The sequence below is a fragment of the Bos javanicus genome, unplaced genomic scaffold (genome assembly GCF_032452875.1).
Source record: "Bos javanicus breed banteng unplaced genomic scaffold, ARS-OSU_banteng_1.0 tig00000070_1, whole genome shotgun sequence".
NCBI classification, from domain to species: domain Eukaryota; kingdom Metazoa; phylum Chordata; class Mammalia; order Artiodactyla; family Bovidae; genus Bos; species Bos javanicus.
The window spans coordinates 460,411-468,816 of record NW_026893708.1 but is presented as its reverse complement, the minus strand read 5'-3'; positions in this window follow the sequence as shown (position 1 = coordinate 468,816).

Here is an 8,406-nt window from a genome sequence, read left to right as displayed (position 1 = left end):
TCAACCCGGGAAAGACCTCGAGAGACCTTCTTCAACACGTCTCGAGGCCAGATTCCCCTACCATGGCTCGGGAGCAATGACGCGCTCCCCTCGCCACTCGCATGGAGACCCGACTTCCCTGGCGCCCCACGAGAGGCTCACTGACCTCGCCGTCGTACCTCGTGAGAAACCGCACACTGGGGCCGCCGCTCGAGAACAACCCCGAGATTCCCCCGTCATCGAGAGATGAGGGCCTTCGTCTCCTGCATGGCCTCGAGACCAATCTCGCGACCTCTCTCCAAACGCCTCAGGAGGCTTGACTCCCTTGAGTCCACCCAGTGAGCTCCACGAGATACCCGTCGCGATTCGAGAGCAGAGCGGGGTTCTTTGCTTCCACTCGAGATGAATGCCTGTCTCCCCGGGTGCGTCTGGAATGCAACCCCGAGATCCCTGTCGCCCCTGGAGAGGAACATTGGCTTCTGGACACAAGCCTAGATGAGGTCTATTGGCCCTGCAGTCACTCGAGAGCAATCCCCACCCAGCTTTCCTTCGCCACTCGAATGGAAGATTGGACTTGCCTGGGCCAACACAAGAGGCAGCCTGAATTCCCCGTCGTAACTCGAGAATCCCGCCGTAACTCGAGAAAAACCACGTGGCTCCCCCGTCATCGCAAGATGAAGCCCTTTCCCGCTACAGCGCCTCAGGAGAAGTCCCACGTTAGGAATTGGAGGTCGAAAGGGCACTTGGCACCCTTGATGCGACCCACAAAGATCCCCGAAATCCCGGTCTCCCTCGAGAGGAACACTGAGGTTTTCCGGCACCCCCTCCTCTGAGCCCTTTCTCCCCTCCTGATCTGGACAGGAGGGTCGACTCCCCTGCTTTGTCTGGAAGGGGTTCCCGACCTTCCGGTCGCACCTCAGGATGAGGCCGGTCTCACGAAGACATTCCAGACGTGGCCTCGTGGGTGGTTCCACATTCCGTAGGACCCCGATTTCCCGGTCCCCTCTTGATAAGAACCCGATGCCCGGACACCTCTCCGAACTCCACCCTGTGAATGAAGTCAACACGAAGGGGCAGTTTTTCCGTGCATCGTTCGGAAAAAACCCCAGGTTCCAAATACAGCTCGACAAGCGGCCTCTCTCCCCGGGGACATCTCGAGAGGCAAGCGGAGTTCCATGCCTCAACCCAAGACGAGGTCTGACTCTCCTGTCCCCAGTCTGCAGGGACCCTGTGATCGGAGTCTGAAATCAGAGGTACCCTGCGGTTCCTGCCTCAACTGGAGATGAGGCCCTCTTCCAATGCACCAAGCCCAGTGGAGTCCCGAGAGGCCCCTCCCACCTCCAGTTTCCCTGGCTTCTCAGAGCCACCATGAGAAGCCCACTGAGGTCACCTGCACAAGTCGAGGGAAGCCAGGGTTTCCTGCCTCAACTCGGGAAAGACCTCGAGAGACCTTCTTCAACACGTCTCGAGGCCAGATTACCCTACCATGGCTCGGGAGCAGTGACGCGCTCCCCTCGCCACTCGCATGGAGACCCGACTTCCCTGGCGCCCCACGAGAGGCTCACTGACCTCGCCGTCGTACCTCGTGAGAAACCGCACACTGGGGCCGCCGCTCGAGAACAACCCCGAGATTCCCCCGTCATCGAGAGACGAGGGCCTTCGTCTCCTGCATGGCCTAGCGACCAAATCGCGACCTCTTTCCAAACGCCTCAGGAGGCTTGACTCCCTTGAGTCCACCCAGTGAGCTCCAAGAGATACCCGTCGCGATTCGAGAGCAGAGCGGGGTTCTTTGCTTCCACTCGAGATGAATGTCTCTCTCCCCGGGTGTGTCGAATGCAACCCCGAGATCCCTGGCGCCCCTGGAGAGGAACATTGGCTTCTGGACACAAGCCTAGATGAGGTCTATTGGCCCTGCAGTCACTCGAGAGCAATCCCCAGCTTTCCTTCGCCACTCGAATGGAAGATTGGACTTGCCTGGGCCAACACAAGAGGCAGCCTGAATTCCCCGTCGTAACTCGAGAATCCCGCCGTAACTCGAGAAAAACCACGTGGCTCCCCCGTCATCGCAAGATGAAGCCCTTTCCCGCTACAGCGCCTCAGGAGAAGTCCCACGTTAGGAATTGGAGGTCGAAAGGGCACTTGGCACCCTTGATGCGACCCACAAAGTTCCCCGAAATCCCGGTCTCCCTCGAGAGGAACACTGAGGTTTTCCGGCACCCCCTCCTCTGAGCCCTTTCTCCCCTCCTGATCTGGACAGGAGGGTCGACTCCCCTGCTTTGTCTGGAAGGGGTTCCCAACCTTCCGGTCGCACCTCAGGATGAGGCCGGTCTCACGAAGACATTCCAGACGTGGCCTCGTGGGTGGTTCCACATTCCGTAGGACCCCGATTTCCCGGTCCCCTCTTGATAAGAACCCGATGCCCGGACACCTCTCCGAACTCCACCCTGTGAATGAAGTCAACACGAAGGGGCAGTTTTCCCGTGCATCGTTCGGAAAAAACCCCAGGTTCCAAATACAGCTCGACAAGCGGCTTCTCTCCCCGGGGACATCTCGAGAGGCAAGCGGAGTTCCAAGCCTCAACCCAAGACGACGCCTGACTCTCCTGTCCCCAGTCTGCAGGGACCCTGCGATCGGAGTCTGAAATCAGAGGTACCCTGCGGTTCCTGCCTCAACCGGAGATGAGGCCCTCTTCCAATGCACCAAACCCAGTGGAGTCCCGAGAGGCCCCTCCCACCTTCAGTTTCCCTGGCTTCTCAGAGCCACCATGAGAAGCCCCCTGAGGTCACCTGCACAAGTCGAGGGAAGCCAGGGTTTCCTGCCTCAACCCGGGAAAGACCTCGAGAGACCTTCTTCAACACGTCTCGAGGCCAGATTCCCCTACCATGGCTCGGGAGCAATGACGCGCTCCCCTCGCCACTCGCATGGAGACCCGACTTCCCTGGCGCCCCACGAGAGGCTCACTGACCTCGCCGTCGTACCTCGTGAGAAACCGCACACTGGGGCCGCCGCTCGAGAACAACCCCGAGATTCCCCCGTCATCGAGAGATGAGGGCCTTCGTCTCCTGCTTGGCCTAGAGACCAAGCTCGCGACCTCTCTCCAAACGCCTCAGGAGGCTTGACTCCCTTGAGTCCACCCAGTGAGCTCCAAGAGATACCCGTCGCGATTCGAGAGCAGAGCGGGGTTCTTCGCTTCCACTCGAGATGAATGCCTGTCTCCCCGGGGGCGTCTGGAATGCAACCCCGAGATCCCTGTCGCCCCTGGAGAGGAACATTGGCTTCTGGACACAAGCCTAGATGAGGTCTATTGGCCCTGCAGTCACTCGAGAGCAATCCCCACCCAGCTTTCCTTCGCCACTCGAATGGAAGATTCGACTTGCCTGGGCCAACACAAGAGGCAGCCTGAATTCCCCGTCGAAACTCGAGAATCCCGCCGTAACTCGAGAAAAACCACGTGGCTCCCCCGTCATCGCAAGATGAAGCCCTTTCCCGCTACAGCGCCTCAGGAGAAGTCCCACGTTAGGAATTGAAGGTCGAAAGGGCACTTGGCACCGTTGATGCGACCCACAAAGATCCCCGAAGTCCCGGTCTCCCTCGAGAGGAACACTGAGGTTTTCCGGCACCCCCTCCTCTGAGCACTTTCTCCCCTCCTGATCTGGACAGGAGGGTCGACTCCCCTGCTTTGTCTGGAAGGGGTTCCCGACCTTCCGGTCGCACCACAGGATGAGGCCGGTCTCACGAAGACATTCCAGACGTGGCCTCGTGGGTGGTTCCACATTCCGTAGGACCCCGATTTCCCGGTCCCCTCTTGATAAGAATCCGATGCCCGGACACCTCTCCGAACTCCACCCTGTGAATGAAGTCAACACGAATGGGCAGTTTTCCCGTGCATCGTTCGGAAAAAACCCCAGGTTCCAAATACAGCTCGACAAGCGGCCTCTCTCCCCGGGGACATCTCGAGAGGCAAGCGGAGTTCCATGCCTCAACCCAAGACGACGCCTGACTCTCCTGTCCCCAGTCTGCAGGGACCCTGCGATCGGAGTCTGAAATCAGAGGTACCCTGCGGTTCCTGCCTCAACTGGAGATGAGGCCCTCTTCCAATGCACCAAACCCAGTGGAGTCCCGAGAGGCCCCTCCCACCTCCAGTTTCCCTGGCTTCTCAGAGCCACCATGAGAAGCCCCCTGAGGTCACCTGCACAAGTCGAGGGAACCCAGGGTTTCCTGCCTCAACCCGGGAAAGACCTCGAGAGACCTTCTTCAACACGTCTCGAGGCCAGATTCCCCTACCATGGCTCGGGAGCAATGACGCGCTCCCCTCGCCACTCGCATGGAGACCCGACTTCCCTGGCGCCCCACGAGAGGCTCACTGACCTCGCCGTCGTACCTCGTGAGAAACCGCACACTGGGGCCGCCGCTCGAGAACAACCCCGAGATTCCCCCGTCATCGAGAGATGAGGGCCTTCGTCTCCTGCATGGCCTCGAGACCAAGCTCGCGACCTCTCTCCAAACGCCTCAGGAGGCTTGACTCCCTTGAGTCCACCCAGTGAGCTCCAAGAGATACCCGTCGCGATTCGAGAGCAGAGCGGGGTTCTTTGCTTCCACTCGAGATGAATGCCTGTCTCCCCGGGTGCGTCTGGAATGCAACCCCGAGATCCCTGGCGCCCCTGGAGAGGAACATTGGCTTCTGGACACAAGCCTAGATGAGGTCTATTGGCCCTGCAGTCACTCGAGAGCAATCCCCACCCAGCTTTCCTTCGCCACTCGAATGGAAGATTGGACTTGCCTGGGCCAACACAAGAGGCAGCCTGAATTCCCCGTCGTAACTCGAGAATCCCGCCGTAACTCGAGAAAAACCACGTGGCTCCCCCGTCATCGCAAGATGAAGCCCTTTCCCGCTACAGCGCCTCAGGAGAAGTCCCACGTTAGGAATTGGAGGTCGAAAGGGCACTTGGCACGCTTGATGCGACCCACAAAGTTCCCCGAAATCCCGGTCTCCCTCGAGAGGAACACTGAGGTTTTCCGGCACCCCCTCCTCTGAGCCCTTTCTCCCCTCCTGATCTGGACAGGAGGGTCGACTCCCCTGCTTTGTCTGGAAGGGGTTCCGGACCTTCCGGTCGCACCTCAGGATGAGGCGGGTCTCACGAAGACATTCCAGACGTGGCCTCGTGGGTGGTTCCACATTCCGTAGGACCCCGATTTCCCGGTCCCCTCTTGATAAGAACCCGATGCCCGGACACCTCTCCGAACTCCACCCTGTGAATGAAGTCAACACGAAGGGGCAGTTTTCCCGTGCATCGTTCGGAAAAACCCCAGGTTCCAAATACAGCTCGACAAGCGGCCTCTCTCCCCGGGGACATCTCGAGAGGCAAGCGGAGTTCCAAGCCTCAACCCAAGACGAGGCCTGACTCTCCTGTCCCCAGTCTGCAGGGACCCTGCGATCGGAGTCTGAAATCAGAGGTACCCTGCGGTTCCTGCCTCAACTGGAGATGAGGCCCTCTTCCAATGCACCAAACCCAGTGGAGTCCCGAGAGGCCCCTCCCACCTCCAGTTTCCCTGGCTTCTCAGAGCCACCATGAGAAGCCCCCTGAGGTCACCTGCACAAGTCGAGGGAACCCAGGGTTTCCTGCCTCAACCCGGGAAAGACCTCGAGAGACCTTCTTCAACACGTCTCGAGGCCAGATTCCCCTACCATGGCTCGGGAGCAGTGACGCGCTCCCCCTCGCCACTCGCATGGAGACCCGACTTCCCTGGCGCCCCACGAGAGGCTCACTGACCTCGCCGTCGTACCTCGTGAGAAACCGCACACTGGGGCCGCCGCTCGAGAACAACCCCGAGATTCCCCCGTCATCGAGAGATGAGGGCCTTCGTCTCCTGCATGGCCTCGAGACCAATCTCGCGACCTCTCTCCAAACGCCTCAGGAGGCTTGACTCCCTTGAGTCCACCCAGTGAGCTCCAAGAGATACCCGTCGCGATTCGAGAGCAGAGCGGGGTTCTTTGCTTCCACTCGAGATGAATGCCTGTCTCCCCGGGTGCGTCTGGAATGCAACCCCGAGATCCCTGGCGCCCCTGGAGAGGAACATTGGCTTCTGGACACAAGCCTAGATGAGGTCTATTGGCCCTGCAGTCACTCGAGAGCAATCCCCAGCTTTCCTTCGCCACTCGAATGGAAGATTGGACTTGCCTGGGCCAACACAAGAGGCAGCCTGAATTCCCCGTCGTAACTCGAGAATCCCGCCGTAACTCGAGAAAAACCACGTGGCTCCCCCGTCATCGCAAGATGAAGCCCTTTCCCGCTACAGCGCCTCAGGAGAAGTCCCACGTTAGGAATTGGAGGTCGAAAGGGCACTTGGCACCCTTGATGCGACCCACAAAGTTCCCCGAAATCCCGGTCTCCCTCGAGAGGAACACTGAGGTTTTCCGGCACCCCCTCCTCTGAGCCCTTTCTCCCCTCCTGATCTGGACAGGAGGGTCGACTCCCCTGCTTTGTCTGGAAGGGGTTCCCGACCTTCCGGTCGCACCTCAGGATGAGGCCGGTCTCACGAAGACATTCCAGACGTGGCCTCGTGGGTGGTTCCACATTCCGTAGGACCCCGATTTCCCGGTCCCCTCTTGATAAGAACCCGATGCCTGGACACCTCTCCGAACTCCACCCTGTGAATGAAGTCAACACGAAGGGGCAGTTTTCCCGTGCATCGTTCGGAAAAACCCCAGGTTCCAAATACAGCTCGACAAGCGGCCTCTCTCCCCGGGGACATCTCGAGAGGCAAGCGGAGTTCCATGCCTCAACCCAAGACGAGGCCTGACTCTCCTGTCCCCAGTCTGCAGGGACCCTGCGATCGGAGTCTGAAATCAGAGGTACCCTGCGGTTCCTGCCTCAACTGGAGATGAGGCCCTCTTCCAATGCACCAAACCCAGTGGAGTCCCGAGAGGCCCCTCCCACCTCCAGTTTCCCTGGCTTCTCAGAGCCACCATGAGAAGCCCCCTGAGGTCACCTGCACAAGTCGAGGGAAGCCAGGGTTTCCTGCCTCAACCCGGGAAAGACCTCGAGAGACCTTCTTCAACACGTCTCGAGGCCAGATTCCCCTACCATGGCTCGGGAGCAATGACGCGCTCCCCTCGCCACTCGCATGGAGACCCGACTTCCCTGGCGCCCCACGAGAGGCTCACTGACCTCGCCGTCGTACCTCGTGAGAAACCGCACACTGGGGCCGCCGCTCGAGAACAACCCCGAGATTCCCCCGTCATCGAGAGATGAGGGCCTTCGTCTCCTGCTTGGCCTCGAGACCAAGCTCGCGACCTCTCTCCAAACGCCTCAGGAGGCTTGACTCCCTTGAGTCCACCCAGTGAGCTCCAAGAGATACCCGTCGCGATTCGAGAGCAGAGCGGGGTTCTTTGCTTCCACTCGAGATGAATGCCTGTCTCCCCGGGTGCGTCTGGAATGCAACCCCGAGATCCCTGGCGCCCCTGGAGAGGAACATTGGCTTCTGGACACAAGCCTAGATGAGGTCTATTGGCCCTGCAGTCACTCGAGAGCAATCCCCAGCTTTCCTTCGCCACTCGAATGGAAGATTGGACTTGCCTGGGCCAACACAAGAGGCAGCCTGAATTCCCCGTCGTAACTCGAGAATCCCGCCGTAACTCGAGAAAAACCACGTGGCTCCCCCGTCATCGCAAGATGAAGCCCTTTCCCGCTACAGCGCCTCAGGAGAAGTCCCACGTTAGGAATTGGAGGTCGAAAGGGCACTTGGCACCCTTGATGCGACCCACAAAGTTCCCCGAAATCCCGGTCTCCCTCGAGAGGAACACTGAGGTTTTCCGGCACCCCTCCTCTGAGCCCTTTCTCCCCTCCTGATCTGGACAGGAGGGTCGACTCCCCTGCTTTGTCTGGAAGGGGTTCCCAACCTTCCGGTCGCACCTCAGGATGAGGCCGGTCTCACGAAGACATTCCAGACGTGGCCTCGTGGGTGGTTCCACATTCCGTAGGACCCCGATTTCCCGGTCCCCTCTTGATAAGAACCCGATGCCCGGACACCTCTCCGAACTCCAGCCTGTGAATGCAGTCAACACGAAGGGGCAGTTTTCCCGTGCATCGTTCGGAAAAACCCCAGGTTCCAAATACAGCTCGACAAGCGGCCTCTCTCCCCGGGGACATCTCGAGAGGCAAGCGGAGTTCCATGCCTCAACCCAAGACGAGGCCTGACTCTCCTGTCCCCAGTCTGCAGGGACCCTGCGATCGGAGTCTGAAATCAGAGGTACCCTGCGGTTCCTGCCTCAACTGGAGATGAGGCCCTCTTCCAATGCACCAAACCCAGTGGAGTCCCGAGAGGCCCCTCCCACCTCCAGTTTCCCTGGCTTCTCAGAGCCACCATGAGAAGCCCCCTGAGGTCACCTGCACAAGTCGAGGGAACCCAGGGTTTCCTGCCTCAACC